The sequence below is a fragment of the Macaca nemestrina genome, chromosome 17, assembly GCF_043159975.1.
Source record: "Macaca nemestrina isolate mMacNem1 chromosome 17, mMacNem.hap1, whole genome shotgun sequence".
In the NCBI taxonomy this organism is placed as follows: Eukaryota; Metazoa; Chordata; class Mammalia; order Primates; family Cercopithecidae; genus Macaca; species Macaca nemestrina.
This window is the reverse complement of record NC_092141.1, coordinates 33,299,691-33,317,747: the sequence shown is the minus strand read 5'-3', so window position 1 is coordinate 33,317,747 and position 18,057 is coordinate 33,299,691.

The window sequence follows — 18,057 nt, the reverse complement described above, 5'->3', positions numbered from 1 at the left end:
TTTTTTCCAATTCTGTGAAGAAACTCATTGGTAGCTTGATGGGGATGGCATTGAATCTATAAATAACCTTGGGCAGTATGGCCATTTTCACGATATTGATTCTTCCTATCCATGAGTATGGTATGTTCTTCCATTTGTTTGTGTCCTCTTTTATTTCACTGAGCAGTGGTTTGTAGTTCTCCTTGAAGAGGTCCTTTACATCCCTTGTAAGTTGGATTCCTAGGTATTTTATTCTCTTTGAAGCAGTTGTGAATGGAAGTTCATTCATGATTTGGCTGTTTGTCTGTTACTGGTGTATAAGAATGCTTGTGATTTTTGCACATTAATTTTGTATCCTGAGACTTTGCTGAAGTTGCTTATCAGCTTAAGGAGATTTTGGGCTGAGACAATGGGGTTTTCTAAATATACAATCATGTCATCTGCAAAGAGGGACAATTAGACTTCTTGTTTTCCTAACTGAATACCCTTTATTTCTTTCTCTTGCCTGATTGCCCTAGCCAGAACTTCCAACACTATGTTGAATAGGAGTGGTGAGAGAGGGCATCCCTGCTTAAAGCGCAGTATTGGGGTGGGAGTTACCTGATTTTCCAGGTGTTGTGTGTCTCAGTTCCCCTGGCTAGGAAAAGGGATTCCCTTCCCCCTTGCACTTCCCAGGTGAGGTGATGCCTCGCCCTGCTTAAGCTCTCGCTGGTTGGGCTGCAACAGCTGACCAGCACCGATTGTCCAGCACTCCCCAGTGAGATGAACCCAGTACCTCAGTTGATAATGCAGAAATCACCTGTCTTCTGTGTCGCTTGCGCTGGGAGCTGGAGACTGGAGCTGTTCCTATTTGGCCATCTTGCTCCGCCCACCAATCTGTTTCTAATTTTTATTGTGGGATACTTTTTTTCACTATAGGCCTCAATGTGCTTTGAAATGTCCCTTTCTATATTCTACAAAAAAAAAAAAAAAGTGCTTAAAACCTCCTGAATCAAAACAAAAGTTAAACATGGGGAGATGAATGCACATGTTGCAAGGTATTTTTACAGATAGCTTGTTTCCAGTTTTTATTATGGGATATTCAGTTTTTAACTATAGGTCTCTTTTGGCTCTGAAAAGTTCCTTTGTAGTTTCTAAAAACAAAGTGTTTCCATCCTGTACTTAGTAGATTTTACTAAAAGAGTATTTTCAACCTTTTTAATAGAAACAAAGGTTTATTAATTCTGTGAGGTGAATCCACACATCACAAAGTATTTTTACAGATAGCTTGTTTCTAGTTTTTATCACAGGATATTTGGGTTTTCACGGTAGGCCTCAATGACTTTGAAATTTCCCTTTGTAGTTTCTACAAAAAGAGTGTTTCCATCCTGCTGAATCAAAGCAAAGATTTAGCTCTGTGAAATAAATCCACACATCTTAAAGTATTTTCACAGATAACTTTTTACTAGTTTTCATTGCAGCATATTCGGTATTTTGACTATAGGCCTAAATAGGCTCCAAACTGTTCCTTTGTAGATTCTACTGAAAGAGTATTTCCAGCCTGCTGAATCAAAACAAAGGTATAACTCTTTGAGATGAATGCACACATTGCACAGCATTTGGACAGATAGCTTGTTTCCAGTTTTTATCATGGAATATGCTGTTTTTCACTATAGGCCTAAATCGGCTCCGAAGTGTCCCTTCTTAGATTCTAGAAGAATAGTGTTTCCTACCTGCTGAATCAACACAATGGCTTACTCCTGTGAGAAGAACCCATAGATCTCAAAGCAAGTTCACAGATCGCTTGTTTCTAGGTTTTATTGCAGAATGATTGGTTTCTCACTGTAGGCTTCATTGGACTCTGAAATGTCAATTTGTAGATTCTCCAAAAAGAGTGTTTCCAACCTACTTAATCCAAATAAATGCTTCACTCTGTAAAATAAATACAAACATCACAAAGCATTTCAACGGATAGCTTGTTTCTAGTTTTAATCAAGGGATATTCAATCTTTCTCCCTAGACCTCAATGGTCTCTGAAATGTTTTGTCGTAGATTTTACAAAAAGAGTGTTGCCAGCCAGCTGAATCAATACAAACGTTTAACTGTGTGAGATAAATCTTCACATCACAAAACATTTTTACAGATACTTTGTTTCTAATTTTCATGGCGAAATATTCTGTTTTTCACTATAGGCCTCAATGGACTCCAAAATATTTCTTTGTAGATTTTACAAAAGAGTGTTTCCGACTTACTGAAACAAAACAAAGATTAAACTCTGTGAGATGAATCCACACATTGCGAAGCATTTTCACACATTACTTGTTTCTAGTTTTTATCAAGGAATATTCAGTTTTCCACTGTAGGCCTCAATGGGTTCCAAAATGTCCCTTCACAGATTCTACAAAAAGAGTGTTTCAAACCTGCTGAATAAAAACTGCGATTTAACTCTGTAAAATGAATCCATGCATTGCCAAGAATTTTTACCAATAGTTTGTTTCTAGTTTTAATTGCAGGATATTTGGTTTTACACTAGAGGTCTCAGTGGCCTCCAAAATGTCCCTTTGTAGATTCCATAAAAAGGGTGTTTCCAACCTCCCATTCGTAGATTTTGTGAAGACTGTTTCCATCCTGCTGAATCAGAAAAACTTTAACTCTGTGAGATGAATTCATGCATCACAAAACCTTTTCACAGACAGCATGTTTCAAGTTTTTTTATTTTATTTATTTTATTTTTTTATTATTTTTTTATTTTATTTTATTTTTTTAATTATTATTATACTTTAAGTTCTAGGGTACATGTGTATAATGTGCAGGTTTGTTACATAAGTATACTTGTGCCATGTTGCTGTGCTGCACCCATCAACTCGTCAGCACCCAACAACTCGTCATTTACAACAGGTATAACTCCCAATGTAATACCTCCGCCCTCCCCCCTACCCCCTCCCCAGGATAGGCCCCGGTGTGTGATGTTCCCCTTCCCGAGTCCAAGTGATCTCATTGTTCAGTTCCCACCTATGAGTGAGAACATGCGGTGTTTGGTTTTCTGTTTTTGTGACAGTTTGCTAAGAATGATGGTTTCCAGCTGCATCCATGTCCCTACAAAGGATACAAACTCATCCTTTTTTATGGCTGCATAGTATTCCATGGTGTATATGTGCCACATTTTCTTAATCCAGTCTGTCACTGATGGACATTTGGGTTGATTCCAAATCTTTGCTATTGTGAATAGTGCTGCAATAAACATACGTGTGCATCTGTCTTTATAGCAGCATGATTTATAATCCTTTGGGTATATACCCAGTAATGGGATGGCTGGGTCATATGGTACATCTAGTTCTAGATCCTTGAGGAATTGCCATACTGTTTTCCATAATGGTTGAACTAGTTTACAATCCCACCAACAGTGTAAAAGTGTTCCTATTTCTCCACATCCTCTCCAGCACCTGTTGTTTCCTGACTTTTTAATGATTGCCATTCTAACTGGTGTGAGATGGTATCTCATTGTGGTTTTGATTTGCAATTCTCTGATGGACAGTGATGATGAGCATTTTTTCATGTGTCTGTTGGCTGTATGAATGTCCTCTTTTGAGAAATGTCTGTTCATATCCTTTGCCCACTTTTTGATGGGGTTGTTTGTTTTTTTCTTGTAAATGTGTTTGAGTTCTTTGTAGGTTCTGGATATTAGCCCTTTGTCTGATGAGTAGATTGCAAAAATTTTCTCCCATTCTGTAGGTTGCCTGTTCACTCGGATGGTAGTTTCTTTTGCTGTGCAGAAGCTCTTTAGTTTAATGAGATCCCATTTGTCAATTTTGGCTTTTGCTGCCGTTGCTTTTGGTGTCTTAGACATGAAGACTTTGCCCATGCCTATGTCCTGAATGGTACTACCTAGGTTTTCCTCTAGGGTTTTTATGGTATTAGGTCTAACATTTAAGTCTCTAATCCATCTTGAATTAATTTTTGTATAAGGAGTAAGGAAAGGATCCAGTTTCAGCTTTCTACTTATGGCTAGCCAATTTTCCCAGCACCATTTATTAAATAGGGAATCCTTTCCCCCATTTCTTGTTTCTCTCAGGTTTGTCAAAGATCAGATGGCTGTAGATGTGTGGTATTATTTCTGAGGACTCTGTTCTGTTCCATTGGTCTATATCTCTGTTTTGGTACCAGTACCATACTGTTTTGGTTACTGTGGCCTTGTAGTATAGTTTGAAGTCAGGTAGCGTGATGCCTCCAGCTTTGTTCTTTTGACTTAGGATTGTCTTGGAGATGCAGGGTCTTTTTTGGTTCCATATGAACTTTAAAGCAGTTTTTTCCAATTCTGTGAAGAAATTCATTGGTAGCTTGATGGGGATGGCATTGAATCTATAAATAACCTTGGGCAGTATGGCCATTTTCACAATATTGATTCTTCCTATCCATGAGCATGGTATGTTCTTCCATTTGTTTGTGTCCTCTTTTATTTCACTGAGCAGTGGTTTGTAGTTCTCTTTGAAGAGGTCCTTTACATCCCTTGTAAGTTGGATTCCTAGGTATTTTATTCTCTTTGAAGCAATTGTGAATGGAAGTTCATTCATGATTTGGCTCTCTGTTTGTTTGCTACTGGTGTATACGAATGCTTGTGATTTTTGCACATTAATTTTGTATCCTGAGACATTGCTGAAGTTGCTTATCAGCTTAAGAGGATTTTGGGCTGAGACAATGGGATTTTCTAAATATACAATCATGTCATCTGCAAAGAGGGACAATTTGACTTCTTCTTTTCCTAACTGAATACCCTTGATTTCTTTTTCTTGCCTGATTGCCTTAGCCAGAACTTCCAACACTATGTTCAATAGGAGTGGTGAGAGAGGGCATCCCTGTCTTGTGCCAGTTTTCAAAGGGAATTTTTCCAGTTTTTGCCCATTCAGTATGATATTGGCTGTGGGTTAGTCATAAATAGCTCTTATTATTTTGAGGTACGTTCCATCAATACCGAATTTATTGAGCGTTTTTAGCATGAAGGGCTGTTGAATTTTGTCAAATGCCTTTTCTGCATCTATTGAGATAATCATGTGGTTCTTGTCTTTGGTTCTGTTTATATGCTGGATTATGTTTATTGATTTGCGTATGTTGAACCAGCCTTGCATCCCAGGGATGAAGCCCACTTGATCATGGTGGATAAGCTTTTTGATGTGCTGCTGAATCCGGTTTGCCAGTATTTTATTGAGGATTTTTGCATCGATGTTCATCAGGGATATTGGTCTAAAATTCTCTTTTTTTGTTGTGTCTCTGCCAGGCTTTGGTATCAGGATGATGTTGGCCTCAGAAAATGAGTTAGGGAGGATTCCCTCTTTTTCTATTGATTGGAATAGTTTCAGAAGGAATGGTACCAGCTCTTCCTTGTACCTCTGGTAGAATTCAGCTGTGAATCCATCTGGTCCTGGACTTTTTTTGGTTGGTAGGCTATTAATTATTGCCTCAATTTCAGAGCCTGCTATTGGTCTATTCAGGGATTCAAATTCTTCCTGTTTTAGTCTTGGAAGAGTGTAAGTGTCCAGGAAAGTATCCATTTCTTCTAGATTTTCTAGTTTATTTGCGTAGAGGTGTTTATAGTATTCTCTGATGGTAGTTTGTATTTCTGTGGGGTCGGTGGTGATATCCCCTTTATCATTTTTTATTGCGTCTATTTGATTCTTCTCTCTTTTCTTCTTTATTAGTCTTGCTAGCGGTCTGTCAATTTTGTTGATCTTTTCAAAACACCAACTCCTGGATTCATTGATTGTTTTGGAGGCTTTTTTGTGTCTCTATCTCCTTCAGTTCTGCTCTGATCTTAGTTATTTCTTGCCTTCTGCTAGCTTTTGAATGCGTTTGCTCTTGCTTCTCTAGTTCTTTTAATTGTGATGTTAGAGTGTCAATTTTAGATCTTTCCTGCTTTCTCTTGTGGGCATTTAGTGCTATAAATTTCCCTCTACACACTGCTTTAATTGTGTCCCAGAGATTCTGGTATGTTGTATCTTTGTTCTTATTGGTTTCAAAGAACATCTTTATTTCTGCCTTCATTTCGTTATGTACCCAGTAGTCATTCAGGAAGAAGTTGTTCAGTTTCCATGTAGTTGAGCGGTTTTGATTGAGTTTCTTAGTCCTGAGTTCTAGTTTGATTGCACTGTGGTCTGAGAGACAGTTTGTTATAATTTCTGTTCTTGTACATTTGCTGAGGAGTGCTTTACTTCCAATTATGTGGTCAATTTTCGAATAAGTGCTATGTGGTGCTGAGAAGAATGTATATTCTGTTGATTTGGGGTGGAGAGTTCTATAGATGTCTAGTAGGTCTGCTTGCTGCAGAGATGAGTTCAATTCCTGGATATCCTTGTTCACTTTCTGTCTTGTTGATCTGTCTAATGTTGACAGTGGAGTGTTGAAGTCTCCAATTATTATTGTATGGGAGTCTAAGTCTCTTTGTAAGTCTCTAAGGACTTGCTTTATGAATTGGGTGCTCCTGTATTGGGTGCATATATATTTAGGATAGTTAGCTCTTCCTGTTGTATTGATCCTTTTACCATTATGTAATGGCCTTCTTTGTCTCTTTTGATCTTTGATGGTTTAAAGTCTGTTTTATCAGAGACTAGTATTGCAACCCCCGCTTTTTTTTGTTCTCCATTTGCTTGGTAGATCTTCCTCCATCCCTTTATTTTGAGCCTATGTATGTCTCTGCGTGTGAGATGGGTCTCCTGAATACAGCAGACTGATGGGTCTTGACTCTTTATCCAGTTTGCCAATCTGTGTCTTTTAATTGGAGCATTTAGTCCATTTACATTTAAGGTTAATATTGTTATGTGTGAACTTGATCCTGCCATTATGATATTAACTGGTTATTTTGCTCGTTAGTTGATGCAGTTTCTTCCTAGGCTCGATGGTCTTTACATTTTGGCATGTTTTTGCAATGGCTGGTACCGGTTGTTCCTTTCCATGTTGAGTGCTTCCTTCAGGGTCTCTTGTAAGGCAGGCCTAGTGGTGACAAAATCTCTAAGCGTTTGCTTATCTGTAAAGGATTTTATTTCTGTTTCACTTGTGAAACTTAGTTTGATTGGATATGAAATTCTGGGTTGAAAATTCTTTTCTTTAAGAATATTGAATATTGGCCCCCACTCTCTTCTGGCTTGTAGAGTTTCTGCCGAGAGATCTGCTGTTAGTCTGATGGGCTTCCCTTTGTGGGTAACCCGACCTTTTTCTCTGGCTGTCCTTAAGATTTTTTCCTTCATTTCAACTTTAGTGAATCTGGCAGTTATGTGTCTTGGAGTTGCTCTTCTCGAAGAGTATCTTTGTGGCATTCTCTGTATTTCCTGGATTTGAATGTTGGCCTGCCCTACTAGGTTGGGTAAGTTCTCCTGGATGATATCCTGAAGAGTGTTTTCCAACTTGGTTCCATTTTCCCTGTGACTTTCAGGCACCCCAATCAGACGTAGATTTGGTCTTTCTACATAATCCCATACTTCTTGCAGGCTTTGTTCATTTCTTTTTCTTCTTTTTTCTTTTGGTTTCTCTTCTCGCTTCATTTTGTTCATTTGATCCTCAATCGCTGATACTCTTTCTTCCAGTTGATCGAGTCGGTTACTGAAGCTTGTGCATTTGTCACGTATTTCTTGTGTCATGGGTTTCATCTCTTTCATTTTGTTTATGACCTTCTCTGCATTAATTACTCTAGCCATCAATTCTTCCACTTTTTTTTCAAGATTTTTAGTTTCTTTGCACTGGGTACATAATTCCTCCTTTAGCTCTGAGAAGTTTGATGGACTGAAGCCTTCTTCTCTCATCTCATCAAAGTCATTCTCCGTCAAGCTTTGATCCATTGTTGGCGATGAGCTGCACTCCTTTCCCGGGGGAGATGCGCTCTTATTTTTTGAATTTCCAGCTTTTCTGCCCTGCTTTTTCCCCATCTTTGTGGTTTTATCTGCCACTGGTCTTTGATGATGATGGTGACGTACTGATGGGGTTTTGGTGTGGGTGTCCTTCCTGTTTGATAGTTTTCCTTCTAACAGTCAGGACCTTCAGCTGTAATTCTGTTGGAGATTGCTTGAGGTCCACTCCAGACCCTGTTTGCCTGGGTGTCAGCAGCAGAGGCTGCAGAAGATAGAATATTTCTGAGCAGCGAGTGTACCTGTCTGATTCTTGCTTTGGAGGCTTCCTCTCAGGGGTGTACTCCACCCTGTGAGGTGTGGGGTGTCAGACTGCCCCTAGTGGGGGATGTCTCCCAGTTAGGCTACTCAGGGGTCAGGGACCCACTTGAGCAGGCAGTCTGTCCCTTGTCAGATCTCAACCTCCGTGTTGGGAGATCCACTACTCTCTTCAAAGCTGTCAGACAGAGTCGTTTGCATCTGCAGAGGTTTCTGCTGTTTTTGTTATTGTTTACTGTGCCCTGTCCCCAGAGGTGGAGTCTACAGAGACAGGCAGGTTTCCTTGAGCTGCTGTGAGCTCCAGCCAGTTCGAGCTTCCCAGCAGCTTTGTTTACCTACTTAAGCCTCAGGAATGGCGGGTGCCCCTCCCCCAGCCTCGCCGCTGCCTTGCCGCAATATCGCAGACTGCTGTGCTAGCAATGAGGGAGGCTCCATGGGCGTGGGACCCTCCCGGCCAGGTGTGGGATATGATCTCCTTGTGTGCCTGTTTGCTTAAAGCGCAGTATTGGGGTGGGAGTTACCCGATTTTCCAGGTGTTGTGTGTCTCAGTTCCCCTTGCTAGGAAAAGGGATTCCCTTCCCCCTTGCGCTTCCCAGGTGAGGTGATGCCTCGCCTTGCTTCAGCTCTCACTGGTCGGGCTGCAGCAGCTGACCAGCACCGATCGTCCGGCATTCCCCAGAGAGATGAACACAGTACCTCAGTTGAAAATGCAGAAATCACCGGTCTTCTGTGTCACTCGCACTGGGAGTTGGAGACTGGAGCTGTTCCTATTCGGCCACCTTGCTCCGCCCCCCTATTATTATTATTATACTTTAAGTTCTAGGGTACATGTGCATTACGTGCAAGTTTGTTACATATGTATACTTGTGCCATGTTGGTGTGCTGGACCTATCAACTCGTCAGCACCCATCTACTCAGCATTTACATCAGTTATAACTCCCAATGCAATCCTTCCCCCCCTTCCCCTCCTCGTGATAGGCCCCGGTGTGTGATGTTCCCCTTCCCGAGTCCAAGTGATCTCATTGTTCAGTTCCCACCTATGAGTGAGAACATGTGGTGTTTAGTTTTCTGTTCTTGCAATAGTTAGCTGAGAAAGATCGTTTCCAGCTGCATCCATGTCCCTACAAAGGACTCAAACTCATCCTTTTTATGGTTGCATAGTATTCCATGGTGTATATGTGCCACATTTTCTTAATCCAGTCTGTCACTGATGGACATTTGGGTTGATTCCAAGTCTTTGCTATTGTGAATAGTGCTACAATAAATATACATGTGCATGTGTCCTTATAGCAGCACGATTTATAATCCTTTGAGTATATCCCCAGTAATGGGATGGTTGGGTCATATGGTACTTCTAGTTCTAGATCCTTGAGGAATCGCCATACTGTTTTCCATAATGGTTGAACTAGTTTACAGTTCCACCAGCAGTGTAAAAGTCTTCCTATTTCTCCACATCCTCTCCAGCACCTGTTGTTTCCTGACTTTTTAATGATTGCCATTCTAACTGGTGTGAGATGGTATCTCATTGTGGTTTTGATTTGCAATTCTCTGATGGACAGTGATGATGAGCATTTTTTCATGTGTCTGTTGGCTGTATGCATGTCTTCTTTTGAGAAATGTCTGTTCATATCCTTTGCCCACTTTTTGATGGGGTTGTTTGTTTTTTTCTTGTAAATGTGTTTGAGTTCTTTGTAGGTTTGGGATATTAGCCCTTTGTCAGATGAGTAGATCGTAAAAATTTTCTCCCATTCTGTATGTTGCCTGTTCACTCTGATGGTAGTTTCTTTTGCTGTGCAGAAGCTCTTTAGTTTAATTAGATCCCATTTGTCAATTTTGGCTTTTGTTGCCGTTGCTTTTGGTGTTTTAGACATGAAGTCCTTGCCTATGCCTTTGTCCTGAATGGTATTACCTAGGTTTTCTTCTAGCGTTTTTATGGTTTTATGTCTAACATTTAAGTCTCTAATCCATCTTGAATTAATTTTCATATAACGAGTAAGGAAAGGATCCAGTTTCAGCTTTCTACTTATGGCTAGCCAATTTTCCCAGCACCATTTATTAAATAGGGAATCCTTTCCCCATTTCTTGGTTTTGTCAGGTTTGTCAAAGATCAGATGGCTGTAGATGTGTGGTATTATTTCTGAGGACTCTGTTCTGTTCCATTGGTCTATATCTCTGTTTTGGTACCAGTTCCATGCTGTTTTGGTTACTGTAACCTTGTAGTATAGTTTGAAGTCAGGTAGTGTGATGCCTCCAGCTGTCTTCTTTTGACTTAGGACTCTCTTGGCAATGCGGGCTCTTTTTTGACTCCATATGAACTTCAAAGCAGTTTTTTCCAATTCTGTGAAGAAACTCATTGGTAGCTTGATGGGGATGGCATTGAATCTATAAATTACCTTGGGCAGTAGAGCCATTTTCACGATGTTGATTATTCCTATCCATGAGCATGGTATGTTCTTCCATTTGTTTGTGTCCTCTTTTATTTCACTGAGCAGTGGTTTGTAGTTCTCCTTGAAGAGGTCCTTTACATCCCTTGTAAGTTGGATTCCTAGGTATTTCATTCTCTTTGAAACAATTGTGAATAGAAGTTCATTCATGATTTTGCTCTCTGTTTGTCTGTTACTGGTGTATAAGAATGCTTGTGATTTTTGCACATTAATTTTGTAACCTGAGACTTTGCTGAAGTTGCTTATCAGCTTAAGGAGATTTGGGGCTGAGACAATGGGGTTTCTAAATATACAATCATGTCATCTGCAAACAGGGACAATTAGACTTCTTGTTTTCCTAACTGAATACCCTTTATTTCTTTCTCTTGCCTGATTGCCGTAGCCAGAACTTTCAACACTATGTTGAATAGGAGTGATGAGAGAAGGCATCCCTGCCTTGTGCCAGTTTTCAAAGGGAATTTTTCCAGTTTTTGCCCATTCAGTATGATATTGACTGTGGGTTTGTCATAAATAGCTCTTAGTATTTTGAGATACATTCCATCAATACGGAATTTATTGAGCGTTTTTAGCATGCAGGGCTGTTGAATTTTGTGAAAGGCCTTTTCTGCATCTATTGAGATAATCATGTGGTTTTTGTCTTTGGTTCTGTTTACATGCTGGATTAAGTTTATTGATTTGTGTATGTTCAACCAGCCTTGCATCCCAGGGATGAAGCCCACTTGATCATGGTGGATAAGCTTTTGGATGTGCTGCTGGATTCGGGTTGCCAGTATTTTATTGAGGATTTTTGCATCAATGTTCATCAGGGATATTGGTCTAAAATTCTCTTGTTTTTTGGTGTATCTCTGCCAGGCTTTGGTATCAGGATGATGTTGGCCTCAGAAAATGAGTTAGGGAGGATTTCCCCTTTTTCTATTGATTGGAATAGTTTCAGAAGTAATGGTACCAGCTCCTCCTTGTACCTCTAGTAGAATTTGGCTGTGAATCCATCTAGTTCTGGACTTTTTTTGGTTGGTAGGCTATTAATTGTTGCCTCAATTTCAGAGCCTGCTATTGATCTATTCAGGGATTCAGCTTCTTCCTGGTTTAGTCTTAGGAGGGTATAAGTGTCCAGGAAAGTATCCATTTCTTCTAGATTTTCTAGTTTATTTGCATAGAGGTGTTTATAGTATTCTCTGATGGTAGTTTGTATTTCTGTGGGGTTGGTGGTTATATCCCCTTTATCATTTTTTATTGCGTCTATTTGATTCTTCTCTCTTTTCTTCTGTATTGGTCTTGCTAGCGGTCTACCAATTTTGTTGATCTTTTCAAAAAACCAACTCCTGGATTCATTGACTTTTTGTAGGATTTTTTCGTGTCTCTATCTCCTTCAGTTCTGCTCTGATCTTAGTTATTTCTTGCCTTCTGCTGGCTTTCGAATGTGTTTGCTCTTGCTTCTCTAGTTCTTTTAATTGTGATGTTAGAGTGTCAATTTTAGATCTTTCCTGCTTCCTCTTGTGGGCATTTAGTGCTATAAATTTCCCTCTACACATTGCTTTAAGTGTGTCCCAGAGAATCTGGTTTGTTGTGTCTTTGTTCTCATTGGTTTCAAAGAACATCTTTATTTCTGCCTTCATTTTGTTATGTACCCAGTAGTCATTCAGGAGCAGGTTATTCAGTTTCCATGTAGTTGAGCGGTTTTGATTGAGTTTCTTAGTCCTGAGTTCTAGTTTGATTGCACTGTGGTCTGAGAGACAGTTTGTTATAATTTCTGTTCTTGTACATTTGCTGAAGAGTGCTTTACTTCCAATTATGTGGTCAATTTTCGAATAAGTGTGATGTGGTGCTGAGAAGAATGTATGTTCTGTTGATTTGGGGTGGAGAGTTCTGTAGAAGCCTAGTAGGTCTGCTTGCTGCAGAGATGAGTTCAATTCCTGGATATGCTTGTTAACTTTCTGTCTTGTTGATCTGTCTAATGTTGACAGTGGGGTGTTGAAGTCTCCCATTATTATTGTATGGAAGTCTAAGTCTCTTTGTAAGTCTCTAAGGACTTGCTTTACCTTCCTGTTGAATTGATCCCTTTACTATTATGTAATGGCCTGCTTTGTCTCTTTTTATCTTTTATGGTTTAAAATCTGTTTAATCAGAGACTAGTATTGCAACCCATGCTTTTTTTTTGTTCTCCATTTGCTTGGTAGATCCTCCTCCATCCCTTTATTTTGAGCCTATTATGTCTCTGCATGTGAGACGGGTCTCCTGAATACAGGAAATGGATAATCTTGACTGTTTATCCAGTTTGCCAGTCTATGTCTTTTAATTGGAGCATTTAGTCCATTTACATTTAAGGTTAATGTTTTTATGTGTGAACCTGATCTGGCCATTATGATATTTACTGGTTATTTTGCTTGTAAGTTGATGCAGTTTCTTCCTAGCCTCGATGGTCTTTACATTTTGGCATGTTTTTGCACTGGCTTGTACCGGTTGTTCCTTTCCATGTTTAGTGCTTCCTTCAGGGTCTCTTGTAAGGCAGGCCTGGTGGTTACAAAATCTGTAAACATTTGCTTATCTGTAAAGGATTTTATTTCTCCTTCACTTATGAAACTTAGTTTGGCTGGATATGAAATTCTGGGTTTAAAATTGTTTTCTTGAAGAATGTTGAATATTGGCCCCCACTCTCTTCTGGCTTGTAGAGTTTCTGCCGAGAGATCTGCTGTTAGTCTGATGGGCTTCCCTTTGTGGGTAACCCGACCTTTTTCTCTGGCTTCCCTTAAGTTTTTTTCCTTCATTTCAACTTTGGTGAATCTGGTAATTATGTTTCTTGGAGTTGCTCTTCTCGAGGAGTATCTTTGCGGTGTTCTCTGTATTTCTTGAATTTGAATGTTGGCCTGGCCTACTAGGTGGGGAAGTTCTCTTGGATGATATCCTGAAGAGTGGTTTCCAACTTAATTCCATTTTCCCTCTCACTTTCAGGCACCCCAATCAGATGTAGATTTGGTCTTTTTACATAATCCCATACTTCTTGCAGGCTTTGTTCATTTCTTTTTCTTCTTTTTTCTTTAGATTTCTCTTCTCGCTTCATTTCATTCATTTGATCCTCAATCGCTGATACTCTTTCTTCCAGTTGATCGAGTCAGTTACTGAAGCTTGTGCATTTGTCACGTATTTCTCGTGTCATGGTTTTCATCTCTGTCAGTTCGTTTATGGCCTTCTCTGCATTAATTATTCTGGTTATCAATTCTTCCACTCTATTTTCAAGATTTTTAGTTTCTGTGCACTGGGTACATAATCCCTCCTTTAGCTCTGAGAAGTTTGATGGACTGAAGCCTTCTTCTCTCATCTCGTTAAAGTCATTCTCCATCCAGCTTTGATCCGTTGCTGGCGATGAGCTGTGTTCCTTTGCAGGGGGAGATGTGCCCTTATTTTTTGAATTTCCAGCTTTTCTGCCCTGCTTTTTCCCCATCTTTTTGTTTTTATCTGCCTCTGGTCTTTGATGATGGTGACATACTGATGGGGTTTTGGTGTGGGTGTCCTTCCTGTTTGTTAGTTTTCCTTCTAAGAGTCAGACCCTCAGCTGTAGGTCTGTTGGAGATTGCCTGAGTTCCACTCCAGACCCTGTTTGCCTGGATGTTAGCAGCAGAGGCTGCAGAAGATAGAATATTGCTGAACAGCGAGTGTATCTGTCTGATTCTTGCTTTGGAAGCTTCCTCTCAGGGGTGTACTCCACCATGTGAGGTGTGGGGTGTTGGTCTGCCCCTAGTGGGGGATGTCTCCCAGTAAGGCTACTCAGGGGTCAGGGACCCACTTGAGCAGGCAGTCTGTCCATTCTCAGATCTGAACCTCTGTGTTGGTAGATCTACTGCTCTCTTCAAAGCTGTCAGACAGAGTCGTTTGCATCTGCAGAGGTTTCTGCTGCTTTTTGTTGTTGTTGTTGTTGTTTAGCTGTGCCCTGTCCCCAGAGGTGGAGTCTACAGAGACAGGCAGGTTTCCTTGAGCTGCTGTGAGCTCCACCCAATTCAAGCTTCCCAGCAGCTTTGTTTACCTACTTAAGCCTCAGCATGGCAGGTGCCCCTCCCCCAACCTCGCTGCTGCCTTGCCGTTAGATTGCATACTGCTGTGCTAGCAATGAGGGAGGCTCCGTGGGTGTGGGACCCTCCCAGCCAGGTGTGGGATATAATCTCCTGGTGTGCCTGTTTGCTAAGACCTTTGGTAAAGTGCAGTATTGGGGTGGGAGTTACCCGATTTTCCAGGTGTTGTGTCTCAGTTCCCCTGGCTAAGAAAAGGGATTTCCTTTCCCCTTGCACTTCCCAGGTGAAGTGATGCCTCGCTCTGCTTCAGCTCTCTCTGGTCGGGCTGCAGCAGCTGACTAGCACCGATTATCCTGCACTCCTTAGTGAGATGAACCCAGTACCTCAGTTGAAAATGCAGAAATCACCTGTCTTCTGTGTCGCTCACGCTGGGAGCTGGAGACTGGAGCTCTTCGTATTCGGCCATCTTGCTCCAGCCTGACATAAGGTATCTTTGAAAAAACTTCAGGATATGTGCATTCATTTCACAGATTTAAACCCTTCTTTTTATTGGGCAGTTTGGAAACACTGTTTTTGTAGTATCTGCGAAAGGATATTTGGGAGCACATAGAGGCCTAAGGGAAAAAAGGAAATATCTTCAGATAAAAACAAGAAAGAAGTTTTCTGAGAAACAGATTTGTGACATATGCATTCATCTCACAGAGTTAAAATTTTCTTCGGATTGAACAGTTTAGAAACTCAGTTTTTGTCCATTCTTCGAATGGACATTTTGGAGCTCATTATGGCTAATGGTGAAAAAGAGAATATCCCAGGATAAAAACTACAAGGAAGCTATTTGTGAAACAGCTTTGAAATGTGTATATTTATCTCACAGAGTTAAACCTTTCTTTTCATTCAGCAGTTTGGAAACACTGTTATTGTAGAGCCTATGGAGGGATATTTTGGAGCAAATTGAGTCCTATGGTAAAAAAGGAAACATCTTCAGATAAAAACAAGAAAGAAATGTTCTGAGAAATTGATTTGTTATGTATGCATTCATCTCACAGAGTTAAACATTTCTTTGGGATCAGTACTTTGTAAACATTCTTGTCCATCCATTTGGGAGATCATTGAGGCCAAAGGCAAAAAAGCAAATATCACAGGATAAAAACTAGAAGGAAGCAATATAAGAAACCACTTTGTGATACGTGAATTCATCTCTCAGAGTTAAAACTTTCCTTTCATTCAGCAACTTCAAAACACTGCTTTTGTAGAATCTGTGAAGGGATATTTGGGAGGGTATTGAGGCTTATGGTGAAAAAGGAAACATCTTTAGATGAAAACAAGAAAGAAGATTTCTGAGAAACTGCTTTGTGATATGTCCCCTCATCTCACAGAATTATTCCATTCTTTGGATTCAGCAGTTTGGAAACAGTGTTTTGTCCATTCTGTGATTGGACATTAGGAAACTCACTGAGGCCAATGGCAAAAAAGTGAATATACCAGGATAAAAACTGCAAGGCAGTTAACTGAGAAACCACTTTGTGATGTTTTCATTCATCTCACAGAGTTGAACCTTTCTTTTCATTCAGCAGTTTTGAAACACTGTTTTTGTAGACTCTTCAAAGGGATATTTGGGAGCACATGAGGGCTTTTTTGAAAACAAAACATCTTCATATAAAAGTAAGAACAGAGCTTTCTGAGAGACTGCTTTGTTATGTGTGCATTCATCTCACAGAGCTGGACCATTCTTTGTATTTGACAATTTGGAAACACTATTTTTGTCCATTCCGTAAGTGGACATTTGAGAGCTTGTTGAGGCTAAAAGCGAAAAAATGAATTTCCCAAGATAAAACCTAGAAGGAATCTATCTGAGAAACAGCTTTGTGATGTGTGCCTGCATCTCACAGAGTTAAAACATCATTTTGATTGAGCAGCATGGAAACACTGTTTTGTAGAATTTGTGAAGGGATATTTGGGAGCGCATTGAGGCCTATGGTGAAAAAGGATACATCTTCAGATAAAAACTACATAGAAGCTTTCTGAGAAACTGTTTAGTGATACAGGCATTCATCTCACAGAGTTAAAGCGTTCTTTGCATTCAGCAGTTTGGAAACACTCTATTTGTCCAGTTTGTGAGTGGACATTTGGGAACTCATTGAGGTCAATGGTGCAAAAGAGAATAACCAAGGATAAAAACTAGAAGGAAACTATCTGAGAAACCACTTTGAGATGTGTGCTTTCATCTTGCACAGTTAAACCTTTCTTTTCTTTCAGTGTTTTGGAAACACTGTTTTGGTAGAACCTGAGAAGGGATATTTTGGTGCGCATTGAGGCCTATGGTGAAAAAGGAAATATCTTCAGATAAAGGATAGAAAGAAGCTTTCTGAGAAGCTACTTTTCGATGTGTGCATTCATCCTACAGAATTAAAGCTTTCTTTGGATTCAGCTGTTTTGAAACACTGTTTGTGTCCATTCCACTTAGGGACATTTGTCCATTCAACTTAGGGACATTTGGGAGCTCATTGAAGCCAATGGCTAAAAAGTGAATACCCAAGCATAAAAACTAGAAGGAAACTATCTGAGAAACCTCTTTTTGAGGTGTGCATTCATCTCACAGAGTTTAACATTTCTTTTCTTTCGGCAATTTTTATAGAATCTATGAAGGGAAAATTGGGAGTGCATTGAGTTCTGTGGTGAAAAAGAAAATATCTTCAGATGAAAACCAGAACAAAGCTTTCAGACAAACTGCTTTGTGATGTTTGCATTCATCTGACAGAGGTAAAGCCTTTTTTGGTTCAGCAGTTTGGAAATACAGTTTTCGTCCATTCTGTTAATGGACATTTGGGATCTCATTGAAGCCAATAGTAAAAAAGCAAATATTCCAAAGTAAAACGTAGAAGGAAGCTGTATGATCAACTGCTTTGTAACGTGTGCATTCATCTCACAGAGTTAAACCTTAGTTTTCATTCAGCAGTTTGGAAACGATTTTTTTGTACAGAATCTGTGAAGGGATATTTTGGAGCGTATTGAGGCCTATGTTGAAAAAGGAAATATCTTCAAATAAAAACTATAAAAAAGCTTTCTGAGAAACTGCTTTGTGACGTGTGCATTCATCTCACAGAGTTAAACATTTCTTTGGATTCAGCAGGTTGCAAAAACTCTTTTTGTCCATTTTGCAAATGGATATTTTGGAGCTCATTGAGTCCACAAGTGAAAAAGTGAATATCCCATGTTAAAAGCAACAAGGAAGCAATCTGATAAACTGCTTTGTGATGTAAGCATTTATCTTGTGGAGTAAGTTCTTTCTTTTTGTTCAACGTTTTGGAAACATTGTTTTTGTAGAATCTGTGGAGGGATATTTGGGAGTGCATTGAGTACTATGGTGAAAAAGGATATATCTTCAGATAAAAACGAGAAAGAGGGTTTCTGAGAAACCACATTGTGATGTGTACATTCATCTCATAGAGTTAAAGCTTCCTATGCATTCATCCGTTTGGAAACACTGTTTTTGTCCATTTTGTG